Genomic DNA, 14,845 nt, shown 5'->3' with positions numbered 1-14,845 from the left:
AACTATATAGCCTTACCACTTTTTTGAGTCAACATTAATTTTTCTTTTCGCCAAATTTCATGAAAAATAGTCTCACTATATAGCCTTACCACTTTTTTTAGAGTAAAAATTGAGATAATTTTTTTTTGCCAAATATCATGAAAAATGGTTTTACTATATAGCCGTACCACTTTGTTGAGTCAAAATTATTTTTTCTTTTTGCCAAATTTCATGAAAAATGGTCTCACCATTTTTTTAGAGTCATAATTTAGAGAGAATAATTTTTGCCAAATTTCATGAAAAATGGTCTCACAATATAGCCTTACCATTTTTTTTTTTTAAATGTAATTTTTTTGTGCCAAATTTCATGAACAATGGTCTTGCTATAGCCTTACGTCTTTTTAGAGTCAACATTAAGACAGACTATTTTTTGCCAAATTTCATGGGAAACGGTCTTAGCCTTACCACTTTTTTGAATCAAAATTAATTTTTTTTGCCAAACTTAATGAAAAATTACTTTACTACAGCCTTACCACTTTTTTAGAGCCAAATATTAGATTTTTTTTTTGCCAAATTTCATGAACAACAGTTTAACTATATAGCCTTACCACTTTTTAAAAGTCAAACAGTAGAAGAAAAAAATATTTTGCCAAATTTCATGAGAAATGGTCTCAGTCTTAACATTTCTTTGAGTCATAATTAAAAAAATGTTTTGCCAAATTTCATGAACAATGGTCTTACTATAGCCTTACCACTTTTTTAGAGTCAAATTTAAGACAGACTATTTTCTGCCAAATTTCATAAAAAATGGTTTTACTGTATTGCCTTACCACTTTTTTGAGTCAAAATTAATTTTTCTTTTGGCCAAATTTCATGAAAAATAGTCTCACTATATAGCCTTACCATTTTTTTAGAGTCAAAATTTAGATATGTTTTTTTTTTTTTTTTTGCCAAATTCAATGAAAAATGGTTTCACTACAGCCTGGAAACTGATAACCGATATGTTGAACCGATACTCATTTGCAGTAAAAATGAACATTTTGGCATCAAAATGTAGCTGTGGGTGGGACATTGTTCCACAGCCCAGAGTCGTAACTTAGTAGCGAAGTGACTAGTGAAGAGAGATGTGATGTGCTCAGTGGAGAACACTTCTACATTCATTATACTCAGGCCTTTTGTTTTTGTTCAGTTTGTAATTATTGCTATTATTTTTATTGCTATCTGATAAATGTAATTATGTATCACACACACACACACATATTTTTTTTCAGTTTTCAATGTGTGGCATGAATGCGTGACAGAAGACGCCTGGGGCCGAGTTGGTCGGAGCCGACTTGACTGCCGCTGCTGGCCGACGGCCGACCGCTCCCGGGGTCCTGGCCAGCGGGCTGTCCGCTGGAGTCGGGCCGCTCCTAGCGGCTGTGCAGCCGCGCGCTGTGCTCTCCGGTTGGGAGACTGGAGGACTAACTGTTTGATTATGGTGACTGACAGGTTAGAGGTGGAGAATCTGCCTGAAGCTTCATGTTTGCCGTTCTTTTGAACTGGCTAGCTTAGCTACAAGCAAGCAGAAGTTGTTTGTTCACGTGATAACACAATGCATTATGGGAGCCGTAGTCAAGACAACGGACTGACAACCGAGTGGTCTTTATTACCATATTTTCTGAAAAAAAAGGCGCACCGAAATATAAGGCAGACCGTTGGGCTTTGAGAAAATTAGAGGCTTTTAGGTGCTCCTTATAGTGCGGAAAATACGGTAAAAAAATTTTTTATCGGATATTGGTTGAAAAAAAGGCTAATGCCAATTACTAGAAAAATGCCCAATATTGGCCGATATTATCGGCCAGGCCGATAATTGGTCGATCCTTAGTTTTATGTGTGTTCTCCCTCTTTTGTTGCACATCGCTGAGCCTGGTTGTTACAAGAATAATGTCACATCAGTCCACAAGCATCATGAAGGGGAACAAGACATCAAAAAGTCTCTCTATATACTCACACTGGTTTCAAGTTTATTTCACAATATGCCACACCAAGAATGGACTTTTAAATTGGAGAGGTAAGTTATTCCATTTCACAATAACACACAGAACAAGAGGCTGAGTTCTAGTGAGGTCTGGAGTATTGTCTGAACCATTTCACTGTGTGACTGGAAATCCTTTTGAAGGGTGTTTTCTGTGTGGTTGTTCAGCCTGATTGATTGAAGACTTCCCTGTAGCTGTTTCAGAGTTCTCTGAGATAACTTTGTCAGTGGTTTGTGTGTCCAGTATACTTCTGCTGGAGTTTTATATATATATAGATGGAGTTTGATTTGCCAGATTTTCATGAAGGTCATAGTTTGGAAAAATCTCTTTGTTGTACTGAAGCTCAGCGACTGTCTGTTGCTGAGCTTTACGGTACTGAGGTTCCTCCTACATGCTGTAAACAAGAATTGAGGGGTGAGCTGATTTCTGACCTGGCTGAACGGGCTGTACTTCCAAAGGAGGCAGGCCAAGCTGACGAGTCTGAGACAGTGGAAGCGTCTGGACCAGAGTCTGGTAGACCAGGCGGGGCCTTTCAGGGAGCTGGAGCTGAAGTCCAGAAGGTTAGAAGTGGAAGTTATGTCTGGTCCATGAAGAAAGAATGAGGGAACCAGAGATTAAGTCCAAATTGAATTGGAAGAATTGGTCGACAAACTCCTCCAGTTTCAAGTTTTGATGTCATATTTCTCCCACGATGAAGGAGCAGCTGGCACTTTGGCCTGGCCAAAGACAGAGTGGAATCTGTTACTTCAGTGTGTTCACTGGAAAAACTCCTGAGGTTTGTTCCTCATTGACACCTGGTCAAAGCTCTGACTGGGAGGCTGTCATGGCTGCCATTGTGCCTATGAGCCTGTCCCAGAAGCCTGGAGACAGTGTTTCAGAGGCTGTTGGAAGTCAGACCACAGGACATTAGTGGAGTTTTCTGGAGGAAAGGAAGCTCTGTTTAACAGGTGGTGTGCATCTGGAAAAGTTGAAACAAAAGTTCAGTTAAAAAAAAAATTAGTTCTTAATTTTGACTCTAAAACGATGGTAAAATAGTATGACCATTTTTCATGAAATTTGGCAAAAAAAAATTATTTCTTAATTTTGATGAAGAAATTTTGAATAATGCTTGCGCACGATTTAGTATTTTGTAAGAATGAATTAGTTTTTTTTTTTTTTTTTTTTTTCGCCATGTCATGTCCGGGGCTCCGGAATAAGGCTGTAGTAAAACCATTTTTCATGAAATCTGGCAAAAAAAAAAAAAAAAAAGAAATCTTAAATTTGACTTTAAAAAAAGTGAAAAGGCTATAGTGAGAGCATTTTTCATGAAATTTGGCAAAAAAAAAGTCTTTCTTAGGTTCAACTTCAAAAGGTTGCTCAGGTTATCGTAACACCGTTTGCGGTTGAAAATTGGAAGAAGGAGATGGGAGTCAAACCTCATGAATCAGAGACCACGACTCTACCGAGTGAGCCACGACCACAACATTGCTTTTATGGCACAACTGATACAAGACCAGCAATAAGTGGAAATTGGAAAAAAATGCAAGTGTTTTAATATCGACTTTAAAAAAGTGGTAAGGCTATACAAAGACCATTTTTTATGACATTTTGGGGCAAAAAAATTCTTAATTGTCACTCTAAAAAAGTGGGAAGGCTACAGTAAGACCAATTTTTGGTGAAAAAACGTGACTTTTTTTGACACTTAAAACTGGTCAGACTATAGTAAGACCATTTTTTGGTGGAAAAAAAAGAAAAAAATGTTTCATTAGTTTGACGTTAAAAAGTGGTAAGGCTATAGTAAGACCATTACTGGTGAAAAAATATAAAAATATATATAAAATATATAAAAAATAAAAAAAAAAATAAATAAAAAAAACAGCTCATAATTTTGACGTTAAGAAAGTGGTAGGGCTATAGAAAGATAGTGATACTGATGACCTTAGTCTGTACACTGGGTGTTGCTGGAGCACAAGGCTCTTCTGAAGTGAATCCAAGTCATTCACTTTACAAGCATTGCACCATTTATCAAACAGGATTCTCTTTTCCCGTGCGAACTCGACGGAGGTTTGAGCTGGAGCTTTTCTGTGCTTTCTGAATTTCTGCTGATAGGCTTCAGGGACCAGTTCATACACACGTGAAATGGACATTGTAATGGCAATTTTATTTAACAAAGGGCAGACCAGACACTCCTTCACTAACTCTGCTTCAGCTTCTGAGTGTAATGGAAATTTTATGTATTTGATGCAAGTGATGGTTATCAACTTTAAGTAGACTCCTTAGCAGACGGCCCCCTGGACTCCTGACACCAAGAAACCCAAATGGGGGTTCTCTCCTGTTTGTCCTGTTGCATTTTAAGCAGATGTGTCTCCCCCTGACCGGGTGTAATCTCCAAATGGTATCTGTGGTCTGTATGCTGTTCTTCTCTGATGCATCGGCAGCCACAGGGGGTTGAAGTAGGTTGGGTGGTTGGAGTTGTTCCTTTGTCACTTCATATGTTAAATATGTGTCCCTTCCTATCTCAGGGCAGCCTCTAAGACATGGTAATGACATTAACATGTCTGCCCCTGGCCACAGGGGTTCAGGGCGGGGTATAAATATCAGTCTGTGTCTCAGAACTTCAGAACTCACACTGACTGAGCAGCTGTGACTTCTCTCCTGTTGCAACTGGAAATAAAGGAACCAATAAGGAACTCATCGTTGGTGCATTTATTAATAGAATTTCCACAACAGTTTGGCGTTGTCGGCAGGATCCTACGAGTGAACCCCGGTGGTGGACGATGACCTGGTGACTGATCATCCTGCAGACAAATTACTGCAGCCCCCACTGCATTTGCTGGACCAGAAGGGGACTGGGTCTGAGCCCACTGTCCGGGACACCGATAGGATCCACGAACAGATTTTTTTTTTCTCCTCAGAGGAAATTCGTCAGGCACCCGGTGAGTTCCTTTCATATTGGGTTGTTTGGGGGACTGAGATAGGAAGGGTGGCTGGACCACCTAGAGCATTTCCTATCTGAGTGGCTGGGCCACAGTGACCAGGTATCTTAGTGGCAGGACCACAGTGCCTGGGTCACACTTGTTTAATTCCCTATAAGAGATTGCAAGGTCAGGGATCTGGTCTCTAGGTAGATGAGGTATTTTTGTACTTTTTGCACCTGTGACTGGGTCACGAAGGCAGAAAAGGCCGGTGGAAGACGTTCCACATGAAAATGGGTAACAGATCTGTTGAAGTAGAAAGTCCTCCAGACAGTCCAATATGTAATGACATGTCTAAGAAATATGGGCCCGAGTGTGTGGAGTGTGTGAGAGAATGGTGTGAGAAGTTTGGCCTCCCCAAAAAGGGGGAAGTTTGAGTTTGAGTGTGAACCAGAAACTTTAAGAAAAAAAAGAGAAAAAAAGAAAGCAACTAAGTGTAAAATGGCAGGAGGTTTGGATGTGAGTTTAGATGTAGGAAACAGAAAGGAAACAGCTTTAAAGCCATCTGACACGGCCCCCGCCGTACACTAATTCAAACAGTGGTGCTTCACCTTCCTGGCCTATGCTCCTGCTATACAGGGACTGACTGCGCTGAAAGTGGACCCTGACCTGGACTCGCATTCCCCTCACCACCGCCAGCAGACACCATCAGCAGCAGCAGACGATCAAGCCAGAGGAAACGCTGATTCAGATTATGCTGCGAGCAGATGTCGAGGTCACAGTCCTGTGAGATCTCCGCCACACACTCGCCAACGTCAGTGTTCTGTGTCCACCAGATCCGATCGGGGTGCAGATTCCACCATTACCGAAAATGGACAGGCATTTGGACAGGAGTTTCAAGTATTCTGAAAAGAATTCAGACCCACTGGAGCAGAGATGAGAAAAGCCCTCGCCACCAGCAGCAACAGCAGGCACCGTCACCCTCAGCAGACGACCCAGCAGGAGATGGAGCCACATGAGAGACCTGGACTGGGACCACGCAGACAATGCCTCACATCGCATGGCCTTGACAGCCCTGAGAACCTTGAAGCAGGGCCCTCAGAAAATGGTGGAGAATTTCATGCATCGTGCAGAAGACATCTTCAATCTCACTCTGGTCTGCAGCGTCCTGCAACACTGGGGAACGACGCGGGTTCCTGGGAAAGGCTTCTGTGTGCTACAATCATGGATGGACTGTCTTCCAACACAGCAGCTCATGTGAGCCACCTCTACATGAGACTGAGACCTGAGATCCGTCTCTGCTGAGGAGGCTCTGCAGCCATGCCCGGCACAGACTCAGGGAAAAGGCCGCTGCACAAACTGCCAAGTGAGATGCTGCACTTCATAAGGCGCCTCTAACCATGTGCTCCGGATCTGCACCTGTCCAAGGAAGTCAGAGAGGACATGGCCACGAAAGAGCCACACCAAAATCCCTTCTGTGTTGACCTCCTCTTCCACAACCTCTGTGGAAGAGGAGGTCAACACAGAAGGGATTTTGGTTGCTGTTTCATGTGTGGACAGCATGGACGTTGGACAACCAAGAGCAGCAGACTGATGGTGTGAGAGGGGGGAGGCGACTCCAGGAAGGTGGATTCCATTGATGAGATTTCAACAGCGACAGAAAAGGGAAGTGAGACATCACACACACAAACATATATGCGACATCACACACGTGCATATATAGACACTTAGCGATACAAGAAGTCACATTGTAGTATTTATGGTGGACACAGGAGCCACCCATTCAGTCATACAGCATGGCTTCCTCACTCCAGGTCTAAGACTGAGTGAGGATTCCATAAACTCCAGCCACATCTGAGCATCAGCAGAGAGAGTGGTTTACAGCACCAGCAGCCTGTTCACCGTCTACAGGACCACAGTTCACTCACAAATTTCTTCTATCAAAATTATGCCCGATCAATCTACTGGGTAGAGATCTAATCGTAAACTCAGGCTCGCGGTTGTGTCAGGACCTGAGGGGCTGGGCCCCAGTTGTTCCTGTGGAGGACAATATGAGCAAATTCACAATGGTGAAAGATTGTCCACTGACACCCAGCTGTGTGTATCAGTGGAGACTTGGTCAACAACCAACTAATTTGCATTGGCTGAAAAGATTTATGATCGAGTGGTGTCTTCCTTAGTTGTTATGGAAGCAGCAGATTTGCACTGTATGTCCTATTCCTGCTATGATGGTCTAGATGAAAGTTATGAAAAACAGTTGTTCAGAGAGACCCATGACAAACTTGATGTTTCACACTTAGTGTGGGACTGTGGTCTCCCCTCACTCCTTCACAGTTCACTCTGTGAGGGGGGGTGAAGGATCTTTAAATGTCTCAAATGCCTCAAATGTCTTTCCTGCAAAGCGCACTGTGCAGCTGAGGTGTTAGTATATTTTCAAGCTCTAAAGAAAATAAAAACAAAATCAATAAACTTAACAAGAGAGAGAGAAAAAAAGAGGAGTAAACTGCAAATAGACAATAAGAATGGAAGCGAAATAGGATTTTAAGAAAGAGGAGGGGCAGTTTCACAATCCCTGCCCACAGCTGCTGCAGAGGCTGTGGGGAGAGTAGGGAAAGTCAAACTGACTCTGAACTGTAATAAATTGACTTCAAAATATACCAAAATTAAAAATTTGAAACTTTTAAATCATCTAAATTAGTTGTTTTTACGGGAAACCCAAATGTACCTGTGTGAGTGTGAATGTATTCAGTGGAAGAAACATCGATGTTTTGAGTATGAATGTGGAAGTTTGAGTGATCTGAAGGCCTGGAATACATGGTGTTGATCTTTTTGGTGTGTTAGAGCTCTGGCTTTGTACTCAGTGGACACCGACTGCACCAGTTTCAGTCTGTGGGGTGTAGTTTGGGTTTTGGAAGAAAGGTGTGATTTTCCACATCCAGGAAGTGTCTTGGATGTGAGTGAGTGCATGGTGAGGTCTGAAATATGTGTGTGGTTTATGGCTTATGTTCTGTGGCAAATAGTTATACTGCGGCTCATTTGTAAGTCCGGCACTGTCGGCAAATCGTCATGAGAGCATGGATTGATGTGATACTGCAAGTGAGAGAAGAGCATGATGGGTTCATGTAGACTAGAAAGATTACTGAATGTGTGGCTGCTTTGCAGCAAAGTGGAAGGTTCCAGTTAAATGAAGTGCCTTTTTCCCAAAAGATAGAGTTTGGGAAAATGTAAAGTTTAAATGGGAAAAAGAAATCAGGTAAAAGACAGATTTGTAGTCAGAGAAAAGCAGGTTAAGAGGAGGAGATGATGAAAGTGATAAGATGGTGAAGGGAAAGTGTAAAGAACGAGAAGAGTAAGTGATATGAAGAGAATGCAGTAGAATGGTATTTTCATGGTGAAAAATCATTCTGTTACAAGTCAACTGTTTTTAAATGCCACCATTGATCACAGATATATTTTAAACTGGTGTTTGCAGGATGAGGACACACCAGTTTAAAGGGGGAGGAATTAACATTTTCTGGTCAACTTTTCTGTGATGTGTAAAAGATTTTGTGATCAATAATCTTAAGACCTTACTTTTTGACCAGTGCTGAGATTTTATGTAGACAGTGGTTGCACAGCACAGTCAGTAATTTTAAATTAATTTGGAGTTTAAGTCTGCAGAGATGTGTTTTTCACACTGCAGGAGGTCAGGACACAGAGCAAGAGAACCAACAGCAGCGTTCTTCTCTGTGATGGACCTTTCAAATGCATTGTTCTCTGTCCCAGTTCTCCCAGACTTGCAGTGCTGGTTTGCATTTGAATTCCAAGGGAAACCAACACCTTCACATGGCTGTGGCAAGGTTATTTACAATTCAGTGCTGCGTGTCCTCCTCTCTTATCTTTTGCTCTTCCTCTTGTAGTATGTAGATGATCTTCTGGTCTGCTCACCTACAGAGGCCTAGTGTCAAGTTGACACCCTGACATTGTTGCAGCATCTCTTTGGGTAAGGTCACAAGTGTTCTCTAAACAGAGGCATCTATGGGTCTCATTTTCGCAGCTGGGGAACCGGTTCCATGGACCCTCAAGGCAGAGGAAGAACCGGGTTGGGTTCGCTGTCTGTTCAGATTATGAAACTTTGATCTCTGGTTCCCTCCCTGCTCACTACTCTGCTCAAATTGCAGAGTTACACCTGGTTCTGACCATGTGTTGAAGAGCAGGAACGGTTCAACAGATTACATCACTGCAGTCCACTAAGGGATTCTCAGTAGTCGTAGAACAGAGTTGTAAAAAATGTTTGGGGTGTGCTGCTCACAATGCAGGCTAGGTCGAGCCTGTGGAGAACGCTGCTCATCCTCACCAGACTTTCCTGTGATCATCTGATGAACTGACCCCTGTGGAGGGGAAGAACTATCACATGGTGGGGGTTGACACACTCACCAAATGGGTGTATGTGCTGCTGTGATGCGCTCCGCTCAGCATCCAGTTTTATGGAGGGATGTTCATCAGCTTCTGATAGGATGTTAAATGTTAAATGTTGTTGTTTGTTTGTCTGTTTGTCTGTTTGTCTGGCATGTCTCAAGCATGATATGACTTAAACTAACACTTAAACTGAGCCTGAGCCTGTCCCAGAAGCCTGGAGACAGTGTTTCAGAGGCTGTTGGAAGTCAGACCACAGGACATTAGTGGAGTTTTCTGGAGGGAAGGAAGCTCTGTTTACCAGGTGGTGTGCATCTGGAAAAGTTGAGACAAAAGAAGTTCAGTTCGAAAAAAAAATATTTATTAATTTTGACTCTAAAAAAGTGATAAGGCTACAGTAAGAACATTTTTCAGGAAATTTGGCCAAAAAATGTTTTTCTTAATGTTGACTCTGAAAAAGTAGTAAGGCTATAGTAAGACCATTTTTCATGAAATTTGGGGAAAAAAATCTTAATTTTGACTCTTAAACAGTGGTAAGGCTATAGTAAGACCAATTTTTGGTGAAAAAAACTAATTTTTTTTTACATTAAAAACCGGTCAGGCCATTTTATGGTGAAAAAAAAAAATTTCTCATAAGTTTAACTTTAAAAAACTGGTCAGGCTATAGTAAGACCATTATTGGTGGAAAAAAAAATATATAAAAAACTGTTCATAATTTTGAGGTTAAAAAAGTGGTAATACCATAGTAAGATAGTGATCTGATAAACTCTTTGTTCAGGGCCAGAGTCATGGTGGAAATGAAGTCTGGCTGGTCAGCTGGTGTGTCGTCACAGGTTTGAAATGAGGTTAAAGTCAGGGCAGTTTGCCATGAGGTGTCCAGAACGCCAGACAACTGGGAAAAGGGACAACTGTACCCTTCTGAAAACCTGATTCCTCTCAGTGGAATGGCATTTCTCAAAAATTCCACTCTTACATATCAATTTATTAAGAATTATTTTATTTATTATTCATTCATCATTTTAACAAGCATAAAAGCTGAAAAGAGGAAAAATATATTTACATGAACAAAACAAAGTCTGCTTTTGTAAAGAAGTTTAAAAGAAACTTAATTTTAACTTGAAAATCCCAGAGAAGAGCTTTTATTGTGTGAGTGGAAGAAAACAAAGCAGCCACAGCTTTGCTGATTGTGTGAAGTGTAACTGTGAACAAAAAGTCTGTTTTTCGTCTTGTCTTTCAGATTTTTTCAGATTCTCTTCACTCATTTAAATGATTTATTTTTCAAACATTTGTCAGAAAAACAGAACATATAAAGGTTACAGGATGGAGAATTGTTTTGCACACACATGCAGACATGAAGGACTTTGCTTGCTCCTTTACTTGACTGTAAAAAAGCAGCTCAATCTTTCTGATAAATGAGGAAATATATTAATTTCATGCAGGTGGAGGAGGTGGAGGAGACGCAGCACCACAGGCAGCCTGCAGACAGAGGGCGCCATCCACATGCACAGCTGGGAGCAGCAGAGACAGGAAGTGAGGAACTCTGTTCACTGAGTTCTGGCTGTTTTTAAAACCTCTCATTTTAATTCAGCTGTTAAAGTTTCATCAAGTTAAAGAGGTTCAGGGTTTATCAAAGAATTTACAGGCAATGAAAAAACCTTTTAGGGCCCATATAGAGGCTAAATGAGGACTTCAAGGGGGGATCAATGGGAGGAGAGCTGCTGTCTGTCAATCTGGGCCCATTACCCATCAGGCCAAGTGGCCATCACCCAGCCTGCTGCTCTCTGAGTGGACTAACTGAAAAAGAAGCATTAAAACATTTGTCCAGTGACACAGCAGCTGCTGCTCTGAGCCCAGTGTCTCTTCTGAACAGCTGTGGAGGAAGCTGAAGCTCTGCCTGAAACAACAAGAACAAACCAGATATTTAGAGAAGTCAGCAGGTTGACACTGCACAGTATAAAATAGATCTACTGTCTCCTGATAAAACACAGGTTGAAACAATCAGTGAACAGTAATAAAGTCTAGTTTAAAGTAGCAGAGTCTCTAAAGTGTCAGAGCTCAAATGACTCCACAGTTTAGCAGTCAGCCTGACAGGAAGAGGAAAGCAAACAAAGCAGAAACCAGATCAACTGGACGGTGTCTGGTGTTGGGTCGCTGCCGTGGGCCCTGATTGAAGAAGGGGAGCTAAGCAAAGCTGACTGACAGTCAGGATTCTCTGATGTGATTCTAACCACTGGCTGCAGAGGGAGCTCTCACACTCATTTCCGGTGTGGGAGACTTCCTGTCTGCTGCCGACCACAACCTGCTAATATCTGTACCATTAACGGTTCTAATAGAAAAGCTTATTTTTTTTTATTCAAAAGGAAGAATTTAATGATGCTGTTTAGACTACGATGGTCACTGATTGAGGTGAAGTTCTAGTTTTGAAGAGACCGGGGAGGGCATGAGCCCCTGTCCCACCTGACTTCAACACTGAAGAGTTTTATCCCCTCTGAGAAATGTCCAGTTTGATATAAAGCTTCTCCCAGAACACTGGATCCCTTTGGTCGGTCCTGGTGAGGGGTTTTACTCAAGGTTTCCCTCTCCTGTCCATGGTGTGTGTGTGTGTGTGTGTGTGTGTGTGTGTGTGTGTGTGTGTGTGTGTGTGTGTGTGTGTGTGCCGTGATGTGTGTAAGAGCCATGTCTGGGCGATGCCTTTCATTTTGATTTCTGTTTGTTGTTGTGCTGTGAGCTTCCTTCCACTGGCGGCTTCCCTGCTGTGAGCCATTCAGGAGGTGTTATAATCAGGCAGGTGAGGCTGATCGGGGGAACAAGACACAGTTTTAGACCGTGTTGGTGGCGTGTCGAGGCTGGTGGAATGATTTGTTAAATTTGAACTGGAAAACGAATTTCTGCATCGGTCAGCAGAAAACAGTGGAAGTGTTCAGAAATGGACTCTGATTTATTCACCTGATGTGCACTCTTATTGCGAGCCACTCAGAATCCTGTGTCCACAGTTTCATTCAATGCCTGTGCACAGGTTTCTGAGGGGGTCTGCATGGGTTTCACGTGAACAGGGGGTGTGCGCAACAATCATCCAATCAGAAGCATGCATTACCGTCACGCAGTGAGTCCCCCTGCAGACCTGTCGGCTCCTCCGCCGAAGCTGCTCCTTCGGTGTTGAGATCGTTCTGCCTCACGTTAATTACCTCAAGTGATCTTAAGTTTCCTTCTGTGCCTTCATGCGTCCAAAGAACGTAAGTTTCATTATTTAATGTGAGCATGCTGTGTTTCTTGCCTTGAATTCGGGTTGTTGTTGTCTTGAAGTTGGGTTGTTGATGCTCTGAAGTCGGGTTGTAGATGGTTAGCTGCAGTGGGCAGACTGCCGTGATGAACATATCTCACGTGTGTATTGTATTGTATGCCACTCGTTTGTGAGCTCAGCTGCTAGAGCTATCTGTTATGGATGATAGACATATTGATGTCAGTTCAGAAATAATATTTTGTTTATATTTGTGGTTTAGCTGCAGTACAAATGTGAGTTATCAGTGCATGTTCTTCTTTCACTGTATATTGCATACATGACATTTGTGTCATTAATGGTTATAGTGTTGTTTATTATTCATGTCCGCATTCTGGATCATTCTTGTTATTGACCTGCACTCTTTAAAGAGTTGCGTTCATGCACCTTATCCATTATTTCACTGTAGTGTTATTGATTTGTGATCATTCCATTTCTGTCTGTTTTATCATTTAATTCCGTTATTTGCACAACTGATTAGTTCATGATTAGTTAGTAGTTTATTTCCTTACAGAAATTAATGCTGTACACTTTGTTTCTATTTATATGTGCAGAGATAATTTATGTACATTTATTCTCTTTATTTCATTTGTGCAGATACCATGATTGGCAACAGATGTTTAATAAATAACATTAAGATCCAATCTTCGACATCCTTCAAGTCCTTACCCGACTACCTGTAGTGATCACTGCCATCCAAACCAATCCATCCATACAGTCCTACTCAATCAACAAAACAAGGTCCTTCGAGCCGGATGCAGTGATTTCCACAGCAAGATGTCTTTTCCTGATGGTGCTGGTCGTCCTCGACCCGTCGGACATCAACCTCGCCGTTTTGATGACTTCCTAGTTACTCTGCCTGAGCGTCGGCTTCCTCAAACAGCACCTCCTCCACAGATCCACTCCAGCATCGGTGACAGCAGGCCCCGGGATGTGGTACCAGCACCCCCTGCTGTCCAAACTCCGCATGTTGCCCAAGCTCAGAACCTGGATCCAGCCAGCGTTCTTTCAGTCCTTCAAGAGGTGCAAGAGGACAACCGGCTGCTACGTCAACAAATGCAGGAAGTACTCCGAGCCATTATGCCCCAGCCTCACAGAGCTCATCAGTATGGAGCCACTGGTCACAGTCTGCCCATTCCAGGCCGGTTTGACTTGGAAGAGAGCAGCCTCCCTCCGCCTCCTCCTCCTTCAGATCACACCTCTCCTCCTCTTCAGTCACTCGAACAGCTCATCGCCGAGGAAGAGGACGAGCTACGAGAGGTAATCTGCACCACTCCACGTGTTCTCCATACACAACCACACCGCACCTCAAGACGGCCAGTACCACCACCGCCACCAGTGTTTTATCACACCCCACCTGGTACACCAGGACTCATACCCGTACATCAGCCGCGGCCTTCACAGAGGCCACTTCTCAACGAACGTCTGAGAGGTATGAGCATCCATTCTGATAACCCCACTCAAACTTCTGGTCCTCTAGTCTCCACCCCAGCAGACGTAGTGCCATACACCCTGCCTCAAATCCCGATGACCACCTCAATTCAGCCACACAGTCGGCCTCCAGCAGGCCAAAAGAGAGAAAACCAGAGGCCCTACACTCAGTCTCCATCATCACCTCCTGTAAGTCAGTCTTCCATGCCGCTTAATCAAGAGCTGACTTACCGTGGGCCGAAACCTCACATTCCATTGTTCAGTGAGGACGACCCTCGTCAGTTCGCCCGACTGAAGCTGGCCCTGGAGAACCTCCTGCCTGCCGACGCCACTGAGCGATTTAAATATCAAATATTGGTAGACCACCTGAAGTTAGAGGATGCCCTGCTCATCGCAGACTCCTACAGCAATTCCGGTCAGCCATATACTAGCACCATGACTGCGCTCACTGACCTGTATGGACAGCCACACAAACTGGCTCTACAGCGCATCACAGAGGTATTGGCAGAGCCATCCATCAAGAGTGGAGACAGCAGAGGGTTCCGCATGTTTGCCTTAAAGGTGAGGGCCCTTGTGGGGATGCTGGGACAACTGGGAAACGAAGGCAGAACCGAGTTGGAATGCGGATCGCATGTGTCCCGCTTACTGTCAAAGCTGCCACACGATCTCCGCGCACAGTTCAAGAGGTTCATTAACCCTCTCCAAATTCCCATTCCAACACTGCTGGACTTTGCTGAGTGGCTTGAGTACGAAGTCCGGGTGCAGGAAGATGAAGTTCAACGTCCTCCAACTTCATATGAAAACCAAGCCGACAAGCACAAACATGCTAAACGGAAACAGGCACCATCCAC

The 14,845-nt window shown here is 43.1% G+C and overlaps 3 protein-coding genes across 3 annotated transcripts in view; 1 reads left to right on the top strand and 2 right to left on the bottom strand.

The window, feature by feature from the left end:
* The window catches only part of LOC115382184 (NACHT, LRR and PYD domains-containing protein 12-like), an 815,989-nt gene that overhangs the window by 694,929 nt on the left and 106,215 nt on the right, over nt 1-14,845 (bottom strand). The window lies entirely within an intron of this gene.
* The window catches only part of LOC115382191 (NACHT, LRR and PYD domains-containing protein 12-like), a gene marked incomplete at its 3' end in the record, with an annotated part of 141,197 nt that overhangs the window by 38,005 nt on the left and 88,347 nt on the right, over nt 1-14,845 (bottom strand).
* LOC115382179 (NACHT, LRR and PYD domains-containing protein 3-like) overlaps nt 1-14,845 on the top strand; it is a 1,352,480-nt gene that overhangs the window by 1,303,613 nt on the left and 34,022 nt on the right. The gene's annotated exons all lie outside the window — the stretch shown is intronic.

This window comes from Salarias fasciatus, chromosome 23, assembly GCF_902148845.1.
Source record: "Salarias fasciatus chromosome 23, fSalaFa1.1, whole genome shotgun sequence".
Classification (NCBI taxonomy): Eukaryota; Metazoa; Chordata; class Actinopteri; order Blenniiformes; family Blenniidae; genus Salarias; species Salarias fasciatus.
Note: the sequence above shows the minus strand (reverse complement) of the source record. Positions and strands in the feature narration are given on the sequence as shown.